The sequence below is a fragment of the Numida meleagris genome, chromosome 1 (genome assembly GCF_002078875.1).
Source record: "Numida meleagris isolate 19003 breed g44 Domestic line chromosome 1, NumMel1.0, whole genome shotgun sequence".
Taxonomy (NCBI): domain Eukaryota; kingdom Metazoa; phylum Chordata; class Aves; order Galliformes; family Numididae; genus Numida; species Numida meleagris.
This window is the reverse complement of record NC_034409.1, coordinates 104,203,014-104,229,731: the sequence shown is the minus strand read 5'-3', so window position 1 is coordinate 104,229,731 and position 26,718 is coordinate 104,203,014. Positions and strand designations below refer to the sequence as shown.

Below are 26,718 nucleotides of genomic sequence, written 5' to 3'. Positions count from 1 at the left end.
GGAGCAGCATAGCCCAGGTTAGTAATACAGCATTGTCTGACCATCCACCTCTGTCAAAGCTGGCAACAAAACCCACTTCAAGCAAGTTCAGGGGACAGCTGGTGATATCTGGATCAAATCAGTTCTGTGGTTTAACTCAGACTTAAGGGATAAGGCATATGCTAATGGTCTCTCTCTCCTTTTTAGGTAAGCATTTCCATTTGTAATAAGCCACGGATCTTGGAGGCTGCAGCCTAGATTCAGAGAGAGAACCTATGGAGCACCTAGAACACGTTTGGCCTTGGCAAAGTTTTACTTTCCAGCTTCTCCATTTGTAGTGGATTGACAGCTGGTTTCAGATGCCTCTCATTTAACTTTTCTGTTTTTCTTAATCTGTGGATTCTTTTTCTGGAACTTTCTTTTCATAGTGAATGCCTGTCGTGGTTTGGTGAGACCCTCTGCCTCTCACTCACAGTGCAGAATCAGACACAGTAATCACAGATGCTATGCTTTATTCTCTGCCCAAAAGGGGCATCTTTTGAGAGGAAGAGTGACAGGATGATGATTTCTTTTTGTAAGCAGATGTGAGGAACATGAAAAAACATTCTTAATAGCCAATCCAAAAATGACCAGAGGCACTATTTTGCAATAGAGTATACAACGTAGTAAATCCAAACCTCTCTAATGTAACATAGCTATTCCTTCCCTACCTCTTTTTTTTTGTCTGAAAAAAAAAAAGGTCAATTTTGTATTTAAGAAACGCTCTCAAAGATTTAATGATTGTACCATTGGCCATAGTTCAAACAATACAGGCAGGAAAGAATGTACAGCTGTCAAGTGTAAACAGAAATGGGTACAGCTCAGAAGTGCTTCAGACAAATCATTGTATGTCATCGGCTGGTTTTAATTAAGAGCAGACCAAATATTCTCTCTCTCCCCCTCCTTTCTTCTTTTCCTTTTTCTTCCCCCTCTTCAGTAACTTTAGACAAAATTATTTGTAGTGTATTGTCTTATTGGTGTCTGTCCTTGTGGAAGTAAGCAAACGAATATGGAAATATCTTGACTGGAAGTTCAAAGCATATTATGACATCCCAAGGAGACCACAAGATTGTAATCTTAAAACTGCAACAGTAATAAGCTAGGCTTGCACCTTCCCACTTTCTGCATGTAAGTCTTGCTTCAGGAACAGATTCCCATCACGTTGTTTCATGTTCTTATTTAAATCACTGTCTTGGAAACAGATTTCAGGTTGATCACCTCAGCCATGTGGGTTCCCTTTGTTATGTGCCCAGGTTCTGGCAGGAGGGAAACTTATTTGCAATATATCCTGTTTTCAGAAGTGACACATTAACCAATATTTAAACTCTTCTGGGTGGGCCTGAGCCAGAGGCAATACAAAGGAACTGAGGAAAGGATGTGATGCACACAATATTTGTTTCTATTTATTTATTTTACGTTAGCTTCCCTGGATTGCTCCACTTCTGTCTTTTGGTGTTGCTACTACTATAGATCTCTTCTGATGCTGAAACTTCAAAAAGTAGAATTCATCTGTAAATATTTTGCAGTTGAGGACCTGGCAATGAGGAAGTACCCATAGAGTTGTTCCCCTCCAAGTGCTGCAGAACAGAAGCAATTCTGAATGTACTAAACAGTAGATTAATGTGTTGTGTTGCACTGTATTTAGGACAAGATTCATCCAGTTTGTTTTCAAGCAATGAGATGACTGTATCCCCAGATCAGTATTGATAAGGGCTTCACACATACTGCAACCATTTTGAAGGGGATCCAGGAGAAGAAAACACGCTATCACTGTCTTAAGCGCAGCAGGCTTGATAACAATGTGCATTTCAACTCGAGAGTAGACAAACTCATCTTCACAAGGAAAAAAACTAGAGTAGATAGGTTTACTTGCCGGCTCATCATATTTCTCTTCACTGTGAAGAACAGCAGTAATGGCAGTAATAATCATATTATTGATTCTCTGTCAGGAAAGAACTGTAAGAGGCGAGGTGTGGAAAAAAAAAACTTACATAAATCCCTATTACAATGACAACAGTGTGGACATCTTGAAAGAAGGCACTCCTACATTTGAAGGATAAATATGTAGTCAGTGCTCCCTTAACCTGCTTGGTGTTGCTGGTGTTGAAAGTGAGATTTTTCTACTCACCAGACATTTTCTTTGCTGCTACCCTCTACCAAGCTCGAAAGGGTGTTTTTTTTTTTTTTTTTTTTTTTTTTTTTTTTGGAGAGCAGTTTATAGTTTCCCACATAAAAAGAATTCTTGGTATACATCATCCTGCATGTTAACAACCACAGAAAAGAGTAGATGTCATTAGCAAATGCAGTATCAGTTATTTCCATATTTGCTCATGTTGAAGAGGCAGAAGCAATGAGAGAAGCTCAAGATAGTTTGTGCCCACCAGTAGCTCCATACCAGTGCTGATAAACGAAAGTTGTACCCAGGCTTCACCTGCATAAGATTTCCAAAACCATTTTTGGTTTTCTAGTTAAAAAAGCATTTTCATTTAAAATACTATGAAAATAATAATCTCTAAATCACCTAGAAGACAAAAAGTCTCCCACAGGATAGTTGACAAAATATTTTACAATACTAAATTTTAACTAAAAATCTGTGACCTAAAGCATGCACAGTAATTCTTGGTTTCGGAGAGAATAGGCGTACAACCTTCCAAGCAAAGCTGAGATAACATTTTTTCTAGATATTAGCTGAAAGTGGTGGTACAGGTTCTTCTACTATGTAGGACGTGTGCTACATCTGTGTAGTTACTGAAAGGCCATATGCCTTCTGATCTGGCCCCTACAGTATTTAGGCTAGAGGATTGTATGTTTGTTTTTATTTACACTGTCCCCTTCCTTAAATACTGTCAACCAACACTAAGTAAAATGCATGAACCTCTGCAAAAGGGCTAAACCGCTTTCATATTTAATTTTCCTCTTCTACTTGCATTTTTCTCCAAAAGAGGAAAGTAATCACAAAACAATATTTGAGAAGCAAAAAACCTTGACAATTTTACTAAGGCAATGTGGAGAGACAGCATACCAGCCTTGACTCTGTTTCTACAAACAGACTAACTCATACCAGTTTTGAGACAAAAAGGAAGAGAGAAGAAATGCAAACGGCCATGGAAACATGAGATGAATTAAGACATATGGAGATCTTCATGACATACGGACTCTAAATTTACTGGGAAACATGTTTCCTATTTGCTTCACACATTCAAATGTCTGTTTTGGATGCAGCAGAAATAGATTTACTTGATATTCTGTACGGGGTTAATGTAATATGTATATTAATTTGCGAAACATAAATCCACAGTGCACGTGTGTATTTTGAACATTAATTATTATAGTTATATATAATATGGTTGTATTATATGTTTATGGCATAATGCTTGTATCAAGTTTGGTAAGTAAGCCAACATTTCTACTGAGGAACACAGACAGAGGCCCCCCAGATGGATCAGGACTCCCTGAAAAAAAGCCATATTATTTTACAAGACTCAGAAGCCCAGTAAAAGTTCTCTACATCCTCAAGCAGCCTCCCACCAGAAAATAAAAATCCTTTATTAAGTAATGTGGCCCATTAGGGAGACATATATGACATCATCCGAACAAATGTATTTGATGAATAATGCACCACGATGCACCACTCTGCAAGTGTGATTATGGAGCTCAGTGTGTGGGAGACCTCCAAAATGGACAAGTTTTCCACTTTAGTTTTCTTTTGGAAAATAAAGAGCATCTCAGGTTTTCTGAGAAGCAAGAAAGGTGTGTTTCCCTCTGAAACCAACCAGACTCTCTGTGTGGGAAGGTTTGCCCTTACGAACTTGGAGAGGTATTCCATTACTTTCCAAGATATTTTTCTTTTTTCTTTTTTTTAAAGAACCTATTCCAACCCAAACAAAACAATATCAGTATTGGGCGAATATTAAATAAAAGAATGAGTTAGTTATAAGTGATCAAATTCTTTTTTTCTCTCTTCTGCTTATTCTGTTCAAGTAGAATGTAGCAGTTACCACATTCCACAATTATATCAACTTATCACAGTTTAAGCAAATCTACACCTTGTATTTCTGCACATGAAGAAGCAAGGGGCAAAAGTCTGCATCCATACAACGTCTCATGTGAGTATGTAAGGAGCTCAGAGATGTTGCTTGCACCAAGCTGAAAATTTTTGAGGGGTGGCTCCTAATAATATCAAATCGCTGATTTTTCTCTCTGTATTTTTGCAGATCATTCTTTGTAAAAGCCTTGATGTAGTGGTTTGCAAAGAATCTGATCAACTTTTAACACAGGTTTAAAAAAGACACAGGCTTAAAACAGGAAAATCCAACAATCTGAAAAATCCAGAAAATCTCTTCCTTTATGTTTATCTAAATAAATGAATGATTAGGGAAATTCCCAAAGGCAATCAACATTTCATTTATTGTTTGCATTGGCTCGGGTTCATATCTGAAGCTCTATATTTAACAAGCCATCCTGAGAAGGCTAGATACTCATGGCTAATGGCAATGGAAGCAATTTCCCCTTGCAGTGTCCGAGCTGGGGCTGCTGTTGCAGTAAGCCTTGAGCTTTGATGTCTGACTGACATCACTTAGAAACATTACATTAATTAAGAATATAAAACTGAGAACTATTGCCACATTAATTGAAAGCTCCTACTGATGACCCCCCAGCTTTCTCAGGCACCGCAGCCCATTTCAGCATGATGAGCTGTAATATTTGCAGAAGCTTCAGTTTTATTACCATGTGATTACTGTGTGGAAACAGATGTGAGGAGGAGGCTCATCCATACAAGCTGTACCGAACTCTGTGCCACGCGACCCATGCATACTAAGGTCAGCCTTGTGAGTCCATCATTAGCACTCCAATTAGGTCAACTCACTCATTTGTCGTTGCTTTTCATCTTGCCTGCAATCTGATTCTGTGTCCTTCCTGCACAAGCTTTGGCTGGGACAGGTGTTTCCCATGCCCTCACTCCGCACCAACCCGTGGTCTTTTCCAGGGGCTGCTCTTGCCCCAGAGCCTGCCTGGGGGAGAGCACCCCTTGCCTTTCTGCCCTAAGATTTCAAGAGCTGTCAGATATTCACCAGGAATGTATGAAGGTGAACACTGTCAATCCCTTGGACCTCTGAAAAACTTTACAAGATTTTTGGATCCCTGCCTCAGTTCAGAGGACACTGTGGCTTCACTATGAATGAAATAGGAAGCACTTCTCTAGCCATTTTTGCAGTAGGCAAGTTCTCAGTTGAGCTAAAAATGCAAACAGAAAAAGACTGAATGGTTCTGAGGTTTAAGTACGATGTACTGAGTTACTGCGTTGCACAGTAGTGCACTACTTAAAAGCTCACTAGGCTCTGCAGCAACCAGCTGGCAGATTTTCCACAGCGTGTGTGCAATGCATTTTAGTCACCAATCTGATTTTAATAGATGATCTATCAGTGTTGAAAAGAAATGAAAAAAAAAAAAGGCTCCCACTGTTTCTTTGGGGAAGACATCAACAAATAAAACATGCAGGAACACTTTGTACTGAGAGTTTTTTATTATTTTATTGGCTTTGCAGATGTAATTTAGAAAATCATCCAGATCACAGCCTTTAGAAAAAGTAGTTCACCAGAAATAGAGAAAGTGAGGGCAACAAGTGGAAACTTGTGTTGCCACTCCTGTGGCTACTCCAAGTAAGACATATAGGATATTTTCTGAGTTCTTAGTTTTGCTGGCATGCTTGCATTATCAAGGGTGAGGAAACTATATTAAGTTAAAACTAAAGAAGTAGATAAAGCTCCAAAGTTTGAAAGAAAAGCACATTTCAGTCAGTAAAATTCTGCTTCGCAGTCATGCTGGTTTGATTGCCCCATGTCTTACTTTTTAGCATATGTGAGAATTTCACAAGTAGGTTACCATGAACCATGATGCAAGATGGGGGATTTCCCACCATACACCCTGCCCTCTCACCTTCTTCTCATTAGCAGTGTAAGCTAGGAGATGCGGTCTGGCAAGGATGTCTAGTCAACAGTTTATTGGAAATGAGGAACCTGAACTACCTATGCAGCCTAAAATATTTTGCTCTTTCTTTTTTTTTTTGTCCTAAAAAATATTGATAATTGTTATAAAAAAAAAATAATCATTTTTACTCTCACTAGTTCAAAGGATGTGGCTGCTGTGAAATCCTCTTGTATTTCTGTGAGACTCAAACATCATTATTACAGATAAGATACAAAGTTTATGGGCACTGAAAATGAGTAAACAGCAGTCATGTGTGTTCTCTACATATCAGCAGAATCTAATGAAAAATGGCCAGAACTAGGCCATTCAAAGGCCTAGATTTATTAGAAAGGATTTGGTAATATCTACAGAGTTCTACCCATGAAGAGCTCTGTCCTGTTTCCAATGGAATTTCTGCTCGATTTACTATTTCCATGCAATTCAAGTACGTTCTATTCTCTTGTAAACAGTTATTTTTACTTGATGCATTTTATCTGTTCTTCGTTTCTGTGACTTCAGTTAGGTTTCTAAATTCAGTTAACATGATTGGCCTTCTTACTCAGACACCAACAAAATCCATGAAAATTGCAATTTCGGCTTGCAGTAAACAGAATGAGTCCAAGGTAATGATGACTGCAACACCAGCGAAACCAAGGCAGATACACACAGGGCAAGCCTAGCCCTCAGAAACCCCACAGACCTGTAAGACTTGTGGCAATGTTATGACAGAAAATTGTATTCCAATTTCTAATTGTATTTTTGCTGGAAAAGAACAGATGCAGCAAACTTAAGAAAAAAGGGCATAGAAGTTTTCTGTGGATAATGGGTGATGTATGGCCAGAATTCTTGTTGTGTCTCTATAGTAGTAATGAAAATATTTCAAGTCAGAATATGAAAATCATGTCAGATTCTAGCTCCGCTGAAAAATCAGCATTTATTGAGGGAAGATAGTACATGGCCAAGGTGAGGATATGGGTTCAGATCCAGCGGAGGGACATAACTGGATGGACACAAATGGGCTACCTGATATATTCAAAAAAGGCTTTTTCCCTAGGGAAGAATCCTCAGAGACCTGACCTGGTGAATGAGGGACACCTGAGATAGTCTGCAGGAAATGCTGTGCTGTAGCCAGCATCCCCTCCCCTTGTGATCTGAGATTGGGCTGAAGATTCAGCTGAGAATGGAACCAGTCCTTTCTGAGAAAGATAAATAAGGAGAAAATGGGAAGGTTGCTCTTTCCTACAAGTATCCATTTGAGATAAGTAAATTACAGGTTCAAATCTCATCTCTTTGAGACTTGGAGTAGGATCATGGAGCCAATTCTCTGCTCTGCTTACCCCAAGGTTGTGGAGTCATCATTGGATTCTCTCTGACCTAGTGAATAACAGCAACTCAGAAGTTCTCTCAGCTCCTTTTAAAAAGTATATATATTTAACTCTACATAAATACTAGGCAAGAATGTCTTCACCCCTTGCCCTCACCAAGATGAAAAGTTTTCCTATCTGGTACATCCAGTCTAGCCTTAACATTTGGTTCTTATACCTTGCCTTCTCTTGGTATCCTGCAGTATAAAATGCCACCCAGTGATTGGGAATTGATTAGGTCTGGAGTTCAGCACACACAATTCAGCTGTCAAGTCAACATTATTAAATGGTTCTTCTAGTCCACCAGGAAGTATTAGAGGGTTGAAGGTTAAAGAGCTTTTACAGTGATCTAGTGTTTAATTGAACAAGCCACTACGTGTATCACTTAGACATTAGTTGTCAGATTAAGTATTAGCATATGCTTTTGCAACAAGGGCATATAGAGTGCCACGTGTAAGTCATATTTAATGCGTTAATAAATGTATAATAGCATATTGAATTCTCATATTCATAAAGTTGGGTGGATGGAAGGTGTCTACTTTGTTTAATACACTTTACAAGGCGGTTCTTAAACAATCAATACTTAACATGCCATAATTGCACTTTACATTTAAATTGAAAGGTTCTTAGGAGCAAACTGGAGTGGTAGTAAAACTCTGGCTCTTGGCTAAAGGGGCGCATTAGTCAGGGTAACGCTGGGTGATGACTGCAGATGAGAATGGATATTGGACTCACAGAGCATCCGTGTATCTGATGGCACCACTCAGTGGAGCTGCCAGCACTGGACCCACCACGCTTCACGCTGATGCTCCTGCCCACAGCCTCTTCCAAAACAGAAGGCAGCTAACCTGCCTGGGCTAACCCCAACCCTGCTGAAGTTATTTCACTTACTTTACCCACCTTTGGGTGAGTGTGAGCTCTAGGGTCAACTATAGGTAAGAGTGAATGAGTGACTTCAACTCTATTATTTCTTATTTTAATTGCACATCACTGCTGCATTCACTGACTATCTAACTCAGTCACAGAAGAAATCCTAGGGACCGTTTTCACAGGTTTGCATTTCATTAGGGTGAGACCAGGTTATTTGCAGCAAAGTATCTATTGACATTTCAAAAACATTATATTTTCTCAAGAACAAAAAATTATGCTCATTCAAAACATGCAATTGCAGAGGAACATTCAAGGTATAGTACACAACATCACATGTTGGATGTTACTTAGGCTACTCACACAGCCATAACAGGAACCTCTCTGACTGTAACATTTGCTGTTTTGATTTGTCGAAGAGTTAATCCAGTCAGGAAACAGAAATAATGCCACATTGATTTGTATAACTAACTGACCGGTGCACAGCTGAAATAATCAGTTCTGTAGTTGTATGCATAAACTAAAATTTCAAAGTGTTAACAAATAAGAAAAAAACAACAAAAACCAACCCTGGAAACTCAGTCAAACTGAAATTAGCTGTTGGATTTAGAAGAAAATCTGTGAATGTTTGTTCGGTTATTCATTCATCACCAGTAATAAGATTTGTCACAACTCCAGCAATAAACGTGGCACCCTCACCATGATATTTAAACAAGTCACAGGACACAGATGACTCAGCTGCAGTTCAAAGAGCCTCTCATTTCTGACAGACTAAAGCCAATAACATTCACACAGCTTTTCTCATGTGAGAAATGCCAAGGTACATTCAATTGAGCCATTCTGGACAGTTCTCACAGCTATCAAATAAAAATATTCTCTTGTTAAGAAAGTGTAGGGAGCATTATCAGGATACATTTTAACTGGGAAGCTCTTCTTGGCCGCATCTCAGAGGTATGTACAGGAAGGACACGTGGAGTGTGGCATGGACAAGCACCTATACAGAGAATAAACAAACTGTAAATTGGATTGGTGGCAGTTAGCAAGGTGTAATTGAAAGGGAGTGTGCAGTGACACCTACAACAGTTGGAAGTGATGGGAGGAGGAACTTGTCATCACATGAGAGCGAGGGACAGCCTCCTATACAGCCAGCCATGCGTAGGGGATGTGCCAGAGGAAGCACTCTTTCCACACGACTCTTTTCCCACACCCTTTTTTAAGATGTGGACGTTTCTTTTAGTGGATGTTATGGAAGCCAAGGCCTAAATGGAAAAAAAGGCCATCAGGAACTATGAAACACAATGGACCAAGCGCAGCCTCCAGCTCAGGATCTCCCTAAAGCTCTCATGGCCAGAGCTTTGGGGGACGGAGAGGACACAAGAAGTATGCTTGCATCATCACTGTGTTTCTCATTCATTTTCCCAGTTGTCCATTACTTACCATTTTTAAAAGCAAAATAGTGAGCACTCTTCTCTCTCTGCTGTGACTACCCTTCAGTGCATATGATAGGCTTAAGGAGAAAATGTGTTTACTTGGAGATGTCCTACTACAGTTCAGGACAGAGTAGCTTAGTGTTAGGCCCTGATCACTCATACTTACACGAGAGTGACTTCACACGTATAAGTAGCCCTATTAAATTCCCCTGGACTGCTCAAGTGCATAAAATTAGGCATGTGCGAAAGTGCTTCCAGGTGTAGGGACTTACAAGGCACTTACTGTGGCCCCAGCACAGCAAAGCACTTCAGTATGTGCTTAAGCTCCATCAGAAGAGATTTGGTGTATTTGGCCGAGTAGGCATGGCCTCATGGCCGCAGTAAACCAGTGATTTACTAACATGTAGAGCGCAAGCAATAAAATCACGTTATTTGTTTAAAGTCTGATTAAATAAACCAATGACAGGGTACAGTGTATGGCTTACGTGTTGCGGGTGCCGATTTATGAACCCCACTGACATGACGAGAGAAGAAGAAAACTTCTTGTAATATAGACATCTATTTCTGATCTTTCCTTTCACTGGGCACATTAATTGCAAGAAACGTTCTGTGGGCATCAAGTTATCATAGCCACGACCGTATGCGGCTAAGGTTTTTCTTTCTAAAATCTCTTCCAGATCAATAGGATTAGGTGAGACTGTCGTCTGAGTACTCTGATAAGTAACAAAAAAAAACTTTAAAACTGGCTGACTGCAGAATGGAGACACTTAAAACAGAATGTAGTGTTTAGCCCCAGGCCTTGGCAACGATTGAAACAAAATGTTTTGAAACAAAGCAAATTGGCATTTTGCTGACTTTTAATGTACTGTCTTTCCAAGCAAGACACCTGGTTCAACTACACAAAACATCTATTCAGGATTATAGTCTGAGCTTTTGTTATGCAAAAGGTAAATGAGGGCAACATGAACTCTGTGAGAGAGTCAGGTTTGGTGTTGGCTTTTTTTTTTTCCCTAGGGCAATCTGTCAAGAAGATACTGGTTGCTGACAGGAAACCAGGAGTCTTTTGAGGATATGTTGGTTTCTTTTTTCTTTTTTTTTTTTTTTTTTGGAGGTGGGAGAGAAGGAGGGGAAGAGTCCAGTGCAAAAAGAAAGACACCAAGTGCAGTAAAACACACTGACTGTATTAACCACAAGAAATACTACCTCATTTCAATGTTGAGGTTTATAAAAATGATGTGTGTGGATGTGTGTATGTGCGCATCCATGCAGAGCACGCCAATTTATAAGAACAGAGATGATGGCGCATAAGAAGAAAGACAAGTGTCACAGCACTGTTATTGTGTTACTTTAACTCTGATGCTCTCGGAGGTGTTTCATGAGCTCCCTCCCAGATAGGGAGGGATTATGTTGTTATGTTTCCTTACATGCCTGTTGAATTTTTGTGAATTCAAACCATTCAAATCTGATGGATCGTCAAATTTATTAACTGTAAAGACTGACCTAACTCAACAGTAACTGAGACTACAATCCCATCTTCAATATTAAACTCATAGTAGGCTGTGAAATTAATAAAATGTTTGCCTGCCCACCACTGCACACCACTTTTATCTTGAATTTAATTTTGAAGGGCACAGTATGTCGTATTTCACTATGAAATCTCAGTCATGCTGATCAGAAGGCCAGAGTTTGTGCGCTTGTTCTCCATATTCCTACACCTTTCACGCAATAGTAAAGTAGCTTGATGCTCTCTGTCAAAGTAGGGTGATTTTTCAAACAAAGTGGCAACATTACAATAAAAAAATCCAACCCTATATTTGGTCACTGCACTTCATACCTCTAAAAAAATTGCACAAAAGGGCACCCACAGCTTATTCAGCCCTTCTTTCAGGCTTTTTGGGGGTATGAGGGGAGGCAACAGTTGGACATACGCATACACTATATTGTATTATAGGGGGTTGATCACTTCTGTAAGTGAAGTTCCTTTTACTGCTCAAGCACAGAACCTTCCATGGACCAAAAGCTAGAACAGATTTGCTTGGGAATGTTTCAGCAGAAAGAATTTTGTCAGAACTTCTGAATCAAAACCTCCCAAGAAAGACTTGGCTTAGACAAGTTTCCCTCCTTGAGAAAGGTATTGAAAAAATTAGTAGTAGTTTAAAAGTCTCCCTTTGTACTTTCAAAGGAAAATTTTGGGTGGGGGGAGGGAAGTTCTCTTTAAAAGCCCTTTTCATTTTGTAATATAAGTAAAGCAATGTTTATAAAAACTAAAATCAAAATGAAAAAAAATGTTTGAAAGTCATTAAACTTGTTTTGTTGCTTTTAATTTAAAAAAAAAACAAAACACTTGATATTTTAGCTATTTGTCCTGACTTCAATGGATATATTTTCCTGATTCAAGATATTAATATGCAAAATCTTTTAAATTTCCCATGGGACAGAAAGAAAAACCATACCAAACCCAACTCTACTAAAAATCACAGTAAGAAAAGACAATCCTGACCTTAAGTCTGGGCACAGGTATGGTGATCACGAAGAATGTGAATACCGCTGTAGTGAATGCTTCAGGAAAATCAGATCTGCTCTGGAAAATATGGGTAGCAGATTCCCTAGGCTGCAAGATGACATGTCATGTGGCTTCTGTGATTTTGATCCCTGAGATAAAGAAAGGTCTTACCAAGGTACTCTTCTAATGGTTATTAATAAAGGCAGAAACTCCAGTCTCCTTTTCTGGTGACTGCTTCTAATATTATTCCTTAATTATAATCATGAGAGTGTTGCAAAGTACTCCTGTAGCAAAGTGTCTATGCCGCATTTCCAACAGGATGATGAAAGGGGTGGGAGAAGGATGGGTAGTTTCAACAGGATTTCCAGCTCCAGCCTGGCTGCCTCCAAAATATGCCAGTGAAAAACCTGCTCTCAACACTTACTTACCCCACTAGCCCTCTCTTCTCAATGCTCCTCTAACTCCATTCCTGCCTCAGGGATTCCCAGACTTTCCCAGACTTCCCCTACTTCATTGAATCACAGAGTCACAACATAGCTGGGACTGGAAGGGACCTCTGGAGGTCCTTGCTCAGGCACCTAGAGATGCTTGCCCCAGATCATGTCCAGATGGCTTTTGAATAACTCCAAAGTTACCTCAAATCTTGTGCATTGAAATCCTCTGCCCTGCTACACTAGAGCCTCCAACCCTGTGCAGCTTCCCTACTTCAGGGCCACCCCAGCTTCCCTTCCCACTGGTGCATCCACACCACTCCAGTCTCCTCCCTCATGGCCAAGCTACCTTTCCCTGCCCCCTGCTCTCAATCTTTCTTCCCCCAACTCCCTGTATCCATTTGTATGAGGACCCACTTCCCTTTCTCCAAGCTCTCCCCATCCCTGATGTCTCTCCCGCTGACCTCAAATGCAGCAGATGATTAAAATTAATATAATTAATCCCATTCTTCCTGCGCTAACCAAGACAAGTGCAGGCACTAATTCATGCTCCTTCCTCCTTGATGTAATGCTTGCTGTTGGCTCTGAGCCCATATCCCTCCCACTGGAGGGTTGTTCTCTTTTCAGCCCCTCTCCCTAACCCACAATCCCACCGGAGACCCCTGGGACGCTGCTGTGTGTGCAGGGTTCGGCCCAATCCCACAAGCCACAGGCTGCTAGCCACCCTAGTCTGCCTCAGCCAGCCAAACCGGCCTCCCTCATTCTTGTGGAGCCAGCTGCCTAGGATCCTGGCAGTGATTTCCCAAATCCAGACAGGAGCTGCAGCTAGAGCTCCACCTGCATTGAGCCTGCAGGGGAGAAAAAGCGGACACGTCTGAGAAAAAGGAGCTTTATGGTAATTCTGCAGCAGGCATCCAGACTTTTAGGATGGGAGCCGATTCTCCAGAGGCTTGGAAGGGAGTGGGAAGCCCAACATCCACAGGCAATGGCAAGTGCAAACACAGCAAGCAGAGAGTTAGACTAGTCCCATTCTGCCTGGTCAGATCCAGATCTCACACCAGATGGATGCTGTCCAAGACAACAAAAAACACTGCAGTCTTTGCTCTGCCTCCTGGCCTGGGGCTGGCTGTGGCCATGCCTGTAGGGGTGACAGGTCCCTTGGGGCGGGCATGGAAATGCAGCACTTCTCCAGAGTACACCAGTGAGAAGCAGGTGGAGGTAAGAACTGTGAGACCCAAGGCTGCATCTTCAGCCCTCCCCTGGGAGTGCCTTCCTCTCAGTTTTGGTAACATACAAGCCCCAGCGCTTCACAGACATCAGATTCACAAGCTCTGACTTGGGCATCCCTGAGACCTGCCAAGAATACCACTGAGGAAGAATACCACTAATAAAATAGACAAGTGAAAATTAAAGAAAATAAAGACCAAGGGAGAATCGAATGTTCTGAATGCTAACAAACAAGTGAGAAATGTCACTTTCCTCACCCAAAGCAGAGCAAATTGGTGAAACAGGGCCACTGTGAGTAAGCAAGGCCTAGGGTGCAAGGCACACCAGTCATGCAGTGCCCACAAGAAGCCATGATGATGGTGGCCACCTCCTCTGGTGTCTGGTAGCCACAGCCCCATCACGGAGGACGAGAATGGGCAAGGAGAGCCAGGTCACATGCCAGAGGCACACTATCTGCACACTAGGAGCAAACCATCTCAGACCTTTGGGCTGGGTTTATTGTTTGGCAAAATGAAGGTGATAATATCTGCCTCACAGGGGAGTTGTGAGGTTTATTAACACTGCACTTAGTGCTTTGAGATCCACCGAGTGAAAGTCCTTTATGACTATTTTATTGTTATTGTAGGGAGATCAAAGTAGCAACTCTAATCTACTGCCATCCCTTTTATGTTCGTACCACCCACTTGTGTGCAGAAGTCAGCCTGGCTGCGGAGCATCTCTTCTGCCTGTTGGCCTTCCAGGGTGATGAGCCTTGTTTGTCAGGAAGGTTTTCCAAGGTAACTGGATGCTAGTCAGCCAGGGCTTTAACCTTGTAAAAGAATGAGGGCAGACACCAAGTTGCATCATTGTTTAGCAAGGCTAGAATAAACCATTTAGCTCTGTATTTTCTCGAGTTGGTATGTTGAAAAGATAGGTGTGGTTGGCCAAAAATGCACAGTACAAAGGCATTGCTCTATTTGAAAGCATTTTTATTCATTGGAGTTCAATCTTTAGTCCTTTTGCTTTGTGGAGGTGTGGTAGGTACAGATGTACATACAGGCATATATGTTTGTAAGTAAGTCATGGAAGTCTGGACGTCATAGAACAGGAGAGAGCAAATAGGCAACTCGAGGATCTTCCTCACTCTGTTTGATGGAGTTAGTGTGGGATTCTGATCTAATCCTAAATAAACTGTTTTCCTGTAAGGGAAAGCTACTGCTGGGAATCTCAATTTATTAAGAGTAAGGATTTGTTTATTCTTGGACATCAATTTCACAAAGTGCCTTAATGTGTGAACTGTACACAAAGAGTCTAAGATACTGAAGGGTGACAGTAAGTGCTCTGTTGACAGGAGACAGTGTGGTCCAATTATTACAGAAAAAAAAAAAAAAGTATGCAATTTCATGTTCAAACCTGAATGAAAAGTAGGAAAAACATGAGCTGTGTAGAACAAGTCATACTCTCATTCTTGGAAGAAGACCAAATCCCATGGCAGATATGTTTATTTTAATACTTCTATTGTGTTACATATTACTCTAAATCTGTTCATTTGAAGTTCAGAACCAGAGAGTACAGCTCCTGCAAACAACCTAATTCTTCACTTCTGCAGCAATTCACACCTGCCAGAGTATGAGGTGTAGTGCTGCCTGGCTAATGGAGTTTTCTCTTTAAGTTACTGGACTGAAAAGTCATAATAACAAGGATTTAAGAAAACAAGTTGTCTCACAATGGAAATGTCTTGATTTTTGGCAAACCCAAAAGCAAAATGTTTTATTTTATATAAATCTCTAAGATTCTGCTGTGCCAAAACTAAGTGTTTGGGAGGGGAGAGTGTTTTCTTTCAGGTTACTTACAGTTTGTAGTAAGAAACAAAGGAGAACCAAATCATTAAAGAAACAACAAAAATATCTTTTTAATTAAACATGTAATCAGGACAAAAACTTAGGAGTTTCTCTTCAGAAGTATTAAAACAATGCATTTTTAATCTCTTGAAAATCTCTCTCTTGCTGTTTTTTAACCTTTTCTAAAACTGACCACTGAATTCAGCTCAAATTTGTGAAGCTTCAGACTGCTCAAGCTTGTGTTTTTGACTTGTTTTTATTTGGCAGAGCAAATAAAAGCATGTGTTTAAATGCTTTTTCTAAATAGAAAACTCATATTATTTTCTACTGTGGAATTTATCACTTACGGCCTTATCTATCAAAAAGACTAGGCCCTACATCATGAAAAAGTGAAAATGTTAATATATCCAAGAGTCTGATGAGTGCAGGCATGCCGTGTGGAAATATATAGGAAACAAAAAGTCCACATTTTCCATTGGAAGAGGTAGGATTTTTTTCCATCTGTTTGTACAGCTCTAACAAAATCTGTGCATGGTCTTGACTTGCATGTACAGTAAATGCTCATAAGGAATAATACACACTACTGCCCTAATGTATGTATAGCATTTATCAAGTAATTGGTGAGAATGACAGAATTATTTTAAGGATGATTGTGGAATTACACCACAGAAACTATTTTCCCCTTCAGAGGTGGGTGGTGGCACTCCTATGTGCTAAGTGAGAAAGCATCTTTTTCTGGTTCTTTCTGATGTAAAGATTCAAATGGATTTGTCAGCAGGAAGTGTCCTGGGACTGCCTTAAGGAACAGAAGTTCATTTTTGCTGTGGCTCAGCAGTGGAGCCTGTGTATTTGTTTTTCTTTCTTTCTTTTTTTTTTTTTTTCTCAGGGCAGCCTTCTTATGTGCTAAAAATGCCTCATCATGGTAAAACACAAAACAAAACCTTCCTTAAAATCCCACCCCCTCTCCTGGGGTGTTTGCCTCATCCACTTCATTGGAGACCAGCGTGACTCATGTAAACTGTATCAACATGGTTCATCTTTCTTTTTTTTTTTTTTTTTACTTAGTCTTCAGCACTTGAAAAGAGAGGAAAGTGACTGAGAAGCATTACAGGTTGGCAGCAGGAGGCGAGGAGCTTGTGAAAAGATGACTGCCAGCCCTACTACAACGGACATGAAAAGTCAGTGGTGTCTTCCCCACTAAGGTACTTGATCCTGCATCTGCCTGCATCTGCTTTTTGTGAAGTGTCCTGTGTAGCTCTTGTTAGAGTGGTATTAGCAGCATAGAGGCTTAGACCAGGCCCTTCTTGGCAAACAAACAAATAAACATAAAATCGTTGAATATCCCAAGTTGGGAGGGACCCACAAGGATCATTGAGTCCAACTCCTATCTCCACACAGGACCACCCAAAAATCAGACAATATGGCTGAGAGTGTTGTCCAGGCACGTGAGTACATTTGTGCTCCTTTTTAGCGGAAATCTATCCTTGTCCATATGTAGTCCTGCAAGCACAGAGCTGCACCTACAGCTGCACCCTGCTCCTGTCCTTCCAAAAAGCAATGGTTATACATGGGCAAAATCATGGAGGGTCTTGACTCATTATTAAGATTTATGGAATTTTTGTGATGGCATTAATTTAATGTACCCAGCGACCTTGAAGGCTTGTCTTCATGTTTGGTAGAAATCTTTCATATTAGTGGCCTCACTGAAGGGTAGGTGTGTGGGATCCCTTCCATTCACTTACCTATTGCTGATAAAAGTCCCCCGTGTGCTTTGTGTTGTCTTCTGACCCCTCCAAGCTGATAAATTCATCTCATTGGAGATCAGACTGTCCAAGCAAAACTCTGTGTTTGTGCTCACATGTGTGTGTCATTGTATCTGTCTCTGAAAAACTCTTGCATTACAGCAAGGATATTCTTCATGTGGCACAAGAACCTCTGGGAAAGCAAAACAAAATAGAAAGCTTATTTGCTTTCCTTCAGTCCAACAGGGCCGAACACTATGTGCTCACCTCTCTTTGTGAGGGACACATAACAAATGTACCAGTGGACTCTGGCTTTCCAGGTCACACCCCATCACCTTGGTGAGCCTCAATGGAGTTATTCTGCCCCTAAACTATCCCATTGTGGTTACTCAGCTGAAATGCAAAGATCAGCATTAAATCCTGACTTTGGTTTAACTTAAGCATCCAGTCCCACCACTCATCCTGGATGACTATCACTCTCCACCATCATGGGGATGATTCTTGATGTCACAGCTATTTGACTACATGACCCATTTATCATCTCCACACTTTCATGTGTTCATTTCTGTTAGTTTAATGAATTAATGAAGTAGACCTAAATCACAAAATGGAAATGAGAGAAAGTGCTCAGGAAGACCTATAAAAATTGCTGCCAACAATCCTACCTGGGAAAACAAAATAAAACTCTTAATTTTCAGCATCATGTTCATCACATTCTTTCTCAGACTGACAAAACTTCCCTTACCAGGTTTACAATTTCCACATTGTGCAACACAGCTTGCTCTGACTCATCTGCACAAATCAGTCATTTTTGTATCGGGGTCTCATTTTTCATAATCAAGTTGCAGTGAAGCAACATCAGAAGCCTACAAAGAGTCAGCTGAGACCTTTCTCAGCAAATTAGTCCTTGCAGGCTGTCAGCTAGACTTGGTGCTCCTGCCTGAAGCATACACATTAGTTGAATTCAGAGTTTTATGCATTTCTTCATTAAGCTTTACTCTCCTTTCCCAGCCAGCCCCAGCACAGGGCACACATAAGGATCCACCACTGTCCATCTTCCACCTGCCTCCTATCCAACCCACTTGGTGGCTCCTAGCTCCTTTGCTGGAAAAGAACAACAGCCATCTGTTCTGCTGTGCTCTGCGTCATCTTTCTCTGCTAAGCTGAAGGGTTCTGAACCAACCAGTCATTCTTTGCATAGAAGCTGTTTGACCATGCTTGATGATTCAGGCTGTCCTCCTCTATGTCCTTACTTAGCCCACTACGGCCTTTTTTAAGAAGAGCAGCAGGACTGTTCACAACATTCTAGACAAACCACACAGGGTTTTTATACAGGCTGGTAGTGACAGTGGTTTGGTGTGATTCTTCCTTTCCCTGGGCACGGAGCTGGTATTTCCACAGCACTGTTGCCCTAGGACTCCATTCCTGGACAGTTGCAAGTGACTCAGAGACCAAGCGCTGCATATTTAAAGTTTGGAATTTATTTTTTTCCCCATGGTGTCATCACTTTACATTGTTGAAATTCATCTGCCATTCTTATTTTAAGTTTAATTTCATTCTGTGAAGTATGAGTGATTTGCTGTATGTGTAGGGCAGGGAGAGAAGGGGAACAGTTCAACAGTGCTCACTATCAGAATGCCTTAGAAGTGAGCTGGTTGTAATGCGTTCACATTAATTAATCCCTTCCATTGCCTGACATCAAATGCAGAGAAGTGTACTACTTTCAAAGCCAGAATTTAACAGAAACCTCACCAATGACCATTTGAGAACTGGGGAAGAGAAGCAAATAATTAAAAGCAATTGATCCCATCCCAGCTCTTTGCCTGTGAGCAAAGCAAATTATCCACAGCACATCATCTTCTTCTGCTTTCAAAATGTGTGCACAGGGAAAAAAAATCACTCTAGAATTCTCAGGTTCATTAGATAATTTTGGAAAAAAAAAAAAGGAGGGCTGTAGGAAATAAGGGGACAGTCTCTTAGCAGGGTCTGTTGTGACAGGACAAGGGGAAGTGGTTTCAAACAGAAAAGGGGAGATTTAGATTGGATATACGGAAGAAGCTTTTTACAGTGAGGGTGGTGAGGCAGTGGAACATTTGTCCAGAGAGGCAGTGGATGCCTCATCCCTGGAGACACTCAATGTCAGGCTGGACAGGACTCTGAGCCCCTGATAGAGCTGTAGGTGTCCCTGCTCATTGCAGGGGAGTTGCATCAGTTGGCCTTAAAGAGTCCCTCCCAACTCAAACGGTTCTATGATTCTACCTTTTCTTAGTATTTTTGAAGTTTTGTTCAGATATTTTCCTTTCTTGTGAATTTTCAGAATTTGTATCTTAAAAGTCATCATGTATGTTTCAAATTCTGAAATTTTGCTGTTCTGTAGCCAGCAAGGTAGAAAAAAAATACATTTTAAATTCCAAGTATCTGTTTTTGTTCATAGATGTATTGAAACTACCTACTCAAAAAATTCCCATCACTCTCAGAAAAGACATCATGGAATGAAAGTCTAAAGGAACTGAGAGCAATTTATGGTGCCCAGGAGTGGAAATAGGCCAAAGTAATTGCTCGCAAAGTATGTGCTTGCTGATGAATGGAGTAAATAGCCAGGCTAGGGAAGATCCTTGCCATTCTTCCTTGAAATGTTTTTAAACTGAAGGTCTGGAGATTTAGCTGAGATATCAGGAAGAAATTTCTCACTCAGAGGGTGGTGAGGCGCTGGCACAGGCTGCGCAGAGAAGCTGTGGTGCCCCATCCCTGGAGGTGCTCAAGGCCAGATTGGATGGGGCCCTGGGCAGCCTGAGCTGGTGGGGCGCAGCCCTGCGCACAGCAGGGGTTGGGGCTGCGTGGGCTTTGAGGCCTCTTCCAGACCCAAACCATTCTGTGATCCTATGAAATCAGCAGTGAGGCCAGCTTCACAGCAAAGCTTCTTGTATATGGGGCTGAGCACTGGGCTCTGATCAACCAAGGTCAGCGTCATCCAGTTTTAACCGCCCCGAGTGCCTGCAAAGTGTACGCAAGGTTAAATAAAATTTACTGTAACTCAAATATTAAGTGTCTCCAACTTGGCCGCCCACACAGGAAACTTCTTGGAGCAGGTGGTCACTGAGGCCTACTGGTTGCGCCGGCTCCACTCGCCCTGCTTGTGGCTGCTGACTCACCACCAAGCTACGAGCCCAAACAAAAGGCTTTCAGATCAGCTCAGAGGCAAGGAACCAGGGAAGACAAGGTGAAGGAAGCAGACCTCAGAGCATGCAGTCCTCAGAGCATGCTGTGGATGAGGAGTTGGTAGGAGGCAAAATAAAACAAGGTCCTGTAGTGCTGGGCTGTGCTCCTCCAACTTGCACGTGAGGGAAATATCAAGTGAGGTAGCAATGGCAGGCTGAAGAGGAGGTGGGCTCAGCAACACCGCACCTTCACTTATCTCACTGTTGCTTCAAGGCTTCCCTCTGCAGTGGGGGCCATTGTATTTGCTTTCTTACCCAAATGTAAGGTCTGCCATCACCCTACTGGTCCCCTGAGGTGCACAGTCAGCTCCAGCCTTCGACCATCGATGACGTTAATTTGGTTTCTGTTTGCTCTATTGGCAGGTCTCTGCCCTCTCTCCTTGTCTCTTGCCACTTCCTCAACAGCATTAATTTTATTACCTCCTATTTATTTGGCACATTAAACTCCTGTGCCAACAGTGCTTTTGATTTCTGTTGAAAAAGAGGAAGAAAGAGTCACATTTCCTGAGTTTTCACTCAGAGAGCACAGAAGACATCAGAAGTGTGCATGATGTGTATTGGATCTGTTTAGATGACTCACCGTGGTTGTCAGCAGACATACCTGTAACAAACACACACTCTGAAGTATTATAAATTAGTCTAGTTGTCTAACACACTTGCCGAGTGCCTAATACTCCTGGTAAAAAAAATGTCCTGGCTTTGCTAGCATGGGAGGAGGATGTAAGGTCTGACCTGAAGCCAGCTTAATACAGTGAGCTTCACATCTGGGTTTAGATGGTGACAAAATAATCCAAAATAGCTTTCATTCAGCAGTGGACATCAAACTGCTGGGACACATCTTTTCATGCCTCAGATGGGGCTTAAATACCCTGCAGTGTCAGGGTCTGTACAGTCCATTGCTGATTCTAAGAGCCAGCACTCTCCTTACCAGATTCCCCTGGGTACATACCATAAATGTCTGCCAGGGCAGTAGAACAGTTTAGAGATGTAAACTCTTGTGCATTTTTACACCAGAATGGTGTGTTAGATATAAGAGGAAAGAAAACACACACAAATAAACAAAATAAAACAAACAAACAAAAAACCCCAAATCTATAGTAGGAGCTTTTGGTGATATTAAACTATTAGAAAGGATAGCTCCCTTTCTACCATACAGTTATTGTGGCAGATCAGGACCACAGAACCATTTATTAGGTCCAAAAATGTAGAAAGCCTAGTGTTAATCTATAGCAAAGTAGTGATACCGGGGAACACTTTCTACTATATGTTATGTGGGTGAAAAAAAATAGGGGACTTTCCCTTTTGGAAAAATTGCTATTTTTCCAAACGCTTACATTTTGTGGTTCAGCTTCTGTCAGCTACGCAGTGTATTTTAAGTAACAAAGGTATAATGCATCACTGCAGAAATCTCTTTCTGATTTATTCATACATCCTGCAATACAACAGGAAACTTTCAAATGGTCTTTCCAAACTCTCCAATCACAAATTGCATTGCAGCCTGTAAAACAACCATCCATGCACTGCTTTCCAAGAACATTTCACATGACACGTTGTGAAACAGAAGACTATGAGTTGGAAGCATGTGTGCATCAAGAATTCAGTGGTCTTTTACATCTTGTTGGAAACTAACTTGCTTGGGTTTTATTTTCACTGACGTCAAAACCATTCCTGTGCCTGTGCGCTTTGCTACAAGCAGCTGGCAGAGACAGAAAATGGGGAACTGAAAGATTTCAGGAACACAGATTTTCACCTACAGTTCTATCACTTTTAATGCATTTATCAGATGCTGTTTACTTGCCCACGTTCCTTTAACCCAGTGTAAATATGTTCAGCAAGGCAGGATTGGCTGTGGTTGCACTTCAATCACAACTAGAAAGAGTTTGAAGTGTTTGAAGGCACTTTGAGGCAGTCAACTTGCTCAGCAGAGCAATTTTGCCACAACCATGCTAGGTTTGCAGAGGGACTGCCTGATGCTTCTTGAGTGCACCTCATAGTCCCAGCAGGCCACGTGCTGCTGCGAGAGCCAGTCCTGCTCTGGTACCCAGCTGAATGCCTTAATTGCTCGTGAGCTTCTTTCCATCCCACTGTAGCAGCTGGGACAAAGCTCCTCTAGCTTAATTTGGCCCCCTAACAGGGAGATGTGTGGTTGTCCCTCCCAGCTCTGGCAGCTCATCCACAGCCTCCATCCAGAGGTATGCACCATCCAGGGAGCCCGGCTAATTAGCTGGGACTACAGCCCCCCTTTACACAGCTGAAGTTGGGTGAAATCAAACCTTCCCTTCATGGCTTCTGAGACTGCAGGACCTAAGTGGTTCCAGAACTGAGACCTTTCAGTTCTTTCTATATCTTTATTTCACCGCAGCACCCAAATTGGAAACACATCCTGGGGATTGTTTGGGGCATGTGTTAGTGTCAGATCTGTTCTGTGAATTTCTGAAATTTGGTATTCCCATGTTTGTAAGACAAGACAGCAGTTTCTGCATTAAGTTTTGGCTTTGATATTTTGATGCTGTCTCTGAAGTAGATGGGTATTTAGTTCCATATGTCATCCTGAGCTTTGTTTTGAAAACACCAGGGGAAAAAAAAAAGTAGCAACTTTAATCAGATTTTATCCTGTATCTCTGACCATCACTAAAAAGCAGAGAGACATTTAATAATTTTGTGGGTGAGTTTGAACTGGAGCAATGCATCTTCCAGGTATACCTGCAGCATAAATGAGTAAAGAAATTCATCTGACAATCTTTTATTGAAAAATGAATATTTTGAAATTGTAATTTCATCCAAGGCATTTATGTTGGGTTTGCCATTTGCTCATTTGAAAGAGGAATTGAAAGGCTGTGTGATTCTGATGTATCTATCCTCTTTGACATGACTTCATTACAACTTCCTTCCATTATAATTAAAAAAACATTTTAAAAAAAGTTTTAAAAAGGATTTCAGGTAGAAAAGAGTTTTCTGCTTCTGCATGAATGGAGTTCGTAATCCAAAATACACAGTTTTAATTGTTCAGACCAAAATCTCTCCGGTAAATTTTGGTGACATAAAACTTAGTCTCTCTCCATTCAGTATGTTCTGGGATTGCCACAGAAAGGAGACATCATTTGTTCCATCTTCAGACAAAAATGTATCTATAGAGTCATATGTTCTGACTTCTGGTCCCCACAGCTCCTTCATTCATTTTTTGGCAACCATTTCTGCCTGACACATGGCCGGGGCACCCAGCTGTGCATCCTGCTCCACTGCAAGAACAGCTGAGCTGCCAGTGAATCAGAAGCACAAACACCACAATGACAGAAAGATGGATTAAGACAAATCCTCACCAAATTTGCCTTTCCTGCGCTGACAACCGGAGCCGACCCCTGAATCTCCCAGGCACATGCGCAGCAGGAGAAATGGAAAGCTGAGGATAGATACTTATCCAATGCCTCTGGTCAAGCCTTCCCTTCTCATTGCTTAGTTGTTAGCATCAGTTAACAGAGCTGTAATTATCTCTTTTTGCAGGGTTGCACGAGGCCCAGCAATGCAATGTTCAGATTTTAACATGAGCAAACAGAGCATGCTTGTAACATAACTCGATCTGAAGGATCAGAAGTCAGCTCGAGCACCCAGCCCAATAACCACTCCGCTCAGCTCAGGTCTCAACAGGGAAGAGGTAGAGGCCCTTAACAGTTAGCTTTTAGCCCTGACTAAAAAATGCATGCATATTTATTTTAAACCAATACCTTTGGTGAGAAAACTGAGAGCTGAAAGTAATGTCGTTGTGTTTGTGTTTTTAAAGACTATTTAAGGATTTTGCGCACATGCGCATGCAGCAGACACATTTGTTTTAATCGTTAATCCAGACAAATTGAAGATTATGCTGTTGCATTAAAGGCTGATGTGATGAAAAGATCAAGGCATTTAATGAAGTGCAAAATTCATCCAACTTAGGAAAAGAAATGTTGCTCTCTCCAGGGAAAACTCTGCACAGAAAATGTGGCTTTTTAATGAAAGTTATTTGTGTCTGTTTAATATTCTGGACCATGAGAAAAGATTTGTTGTTGTTGTTGTTGTTGTTGTTTTGGCATGTTAACAGCATGGAGTGCAGTACTACTTCATTTTTTCTAACAACTTGAACTCTTTGGCAGACAGCCCCACACTGGAGTGGATTACCTCTTTAGTATAATTGGATAGTTCACTAGAAGATTTGATCATGTAACTGGAAAAAAATTTAAGAACTTCCTAGTTGCTGTACATTAGGCTCACCTCCTATAAGGTTCTAGGAACCCAGGCCCACCACAGCCTCTGAGACACTCAGTTAATTACTTTCTGTCTCAGAGCAATTATTTCTGTCCCAGCATCCTCTTCTCTGATGTTCAGAACTTCCAAATGAAAGCAGAGGGAGAATTTAAAAATCAAAATCTTGAATGGAGAAAGATCAACTCTGTGACGCTTTTCAAGCTGCATAATAAATACGAGCTAGCAAAGTGCAAGGAAGAGCAAAATCCCTCCAGTGAAGATGGCTATCCCTGACTATCACTGCATGAGTTGTGTGATCAAAGTATACAAGGGAGATTTTAGAGCAGGTTGCTTTACACGGATTGCTCTTCCTGACACTTATACACATCTTGTAACATTTAGATGTAGTGATTAAGTGAGCAGTTTCATACCACACAATATTTTGCTTACGGTTGAGCACGACTATATGCCCCTCCAATAAACTGCACAGACCTAAATTTGGAACTCCTTGTCAGGGGGATTTGGACAAGAGAAATACATTACAGATGAATGCTTTCAATAGTTTCCACAGATTCAGTCTAAAGCTAAAAATCACCTGTTTGATTTCCTAAAGTGGTTTTCCCTTACAGCTGAGATTTGCAACTGATGGTATCCTCACAGTGAGTGACAGTATGAAGCTATTTATTTCCACCAGTAAGGAAATTATATATTATATTACTCACAAGAGGCATTGTGTGTTCTGTTCTTGGAAGTCCATACTCATCTGTTAGTTTGAAAGGAACAAGGCTGTCAGAAGCTCTGAGTGCTGCTGGCCCACTCTTGAAGTCAGCACAAACTGGGGATTTACTTACAGTTATCAGAGTGTGATGACAGCTTGCTCTAAGGAAAACCTGAATTACAGGAGTCATGCAGCAGATGTGGAAAGCTTGGACAACCTCATCACAATTGTCTGTAGAGGAAAGAATGCTACAAGAGACTGATGATTATTTTTAAGTTCTAAAACATTCCTAAACCTGGGATCTGTGGGAGCAAGGGAGGAATTTTCACCAAGCCACTCTCACACCCTTGGATCTCAGAATAACTGGAGTTTTAGAAAATCATTCTCTAAAATTGACATGCTACTTTTGCAAGCCTCTAGACCAAATCAAGAAAATATAGGTAGGGTCATTGGCAGTAGGTGGAAGTGAAGTATGGGTGACAATCTCAAAAATATTTATGTATAAATAAGTAAAATGAGAGAAAGCAGTAGAAAGATGCCCCTGCTTGTAGGATCATAAGAAAATACAGTGGCTATACGGAGTCAGAGGCCATAGCAATATGTATTCTGACCATAGCAATAACTGGTTCCATTGGGTAGAGATGAAGAATAGGCACATGTCGGATGCAGCCTCCTGGCTGCTCCTAGACTCCAGCCATTCTCAGTTTGGACAGTCCCAAGCTGGGCAGGACATCTATGCACTCAGCAGACCCTGCCTATTTCTCTCTCAACAGCTTGCCCAGACCCATGCACCCTTGAAGCATTGATGATGTCCCTTGGCAAGATAGAGACACTATTGGGATGCTTGTGCTGTTCTCACTTGCCTGCTCCATGCTTCAGGGAAGCAGTGTTGGGGCCAACACCACACATGCACACATGTTTGACAGCTCTGCCTTATCACGTCAACAACAGAACCTGTGAAGGGAAGGAAAATGACATAGGAAGAAACAACAAAACAGCTACAAAAGAGGTTACAAATACTCCAGAAAAAAAAAAAAAGAGAGAGAGGGAACAGAGGAGAGGAGAGGAGAGGAGAGGAGAGGAGAGGAGAGGAGAAGGAGAAGGAGAAGGAGAAGGAGAAGGAGAGGGAGAAGGAGAAGGAGAAGGAGAAGGAGAAGGAGAAGGAGAAGGAGAAGGAGAAGGAGAAGGAGAAGGA

General features: G+C 41.3%; 1 long non-coding RNA gene across 1 annotated transcript in view; it reads left to right on the top strand.

Moving 5' to 3' along the window:
• LOC110402710 overlaps nucleotides 1-26,718 on the top strand; it is a 149,533-nt gene that overhangs the window by 91,932 nt on the left and 30,883 nt on the right. The window contains exon 3 of the long non-coding RNA XR_002441255.1: nucleotides 16,693-16,829. This is a non-coding gene — a long non-coding RNA (uncharacterized LOC110402710). The remainder of the gene's footprint in view (nucleotides 1-16,692; nucleotides 16,830-26,718) is intronic.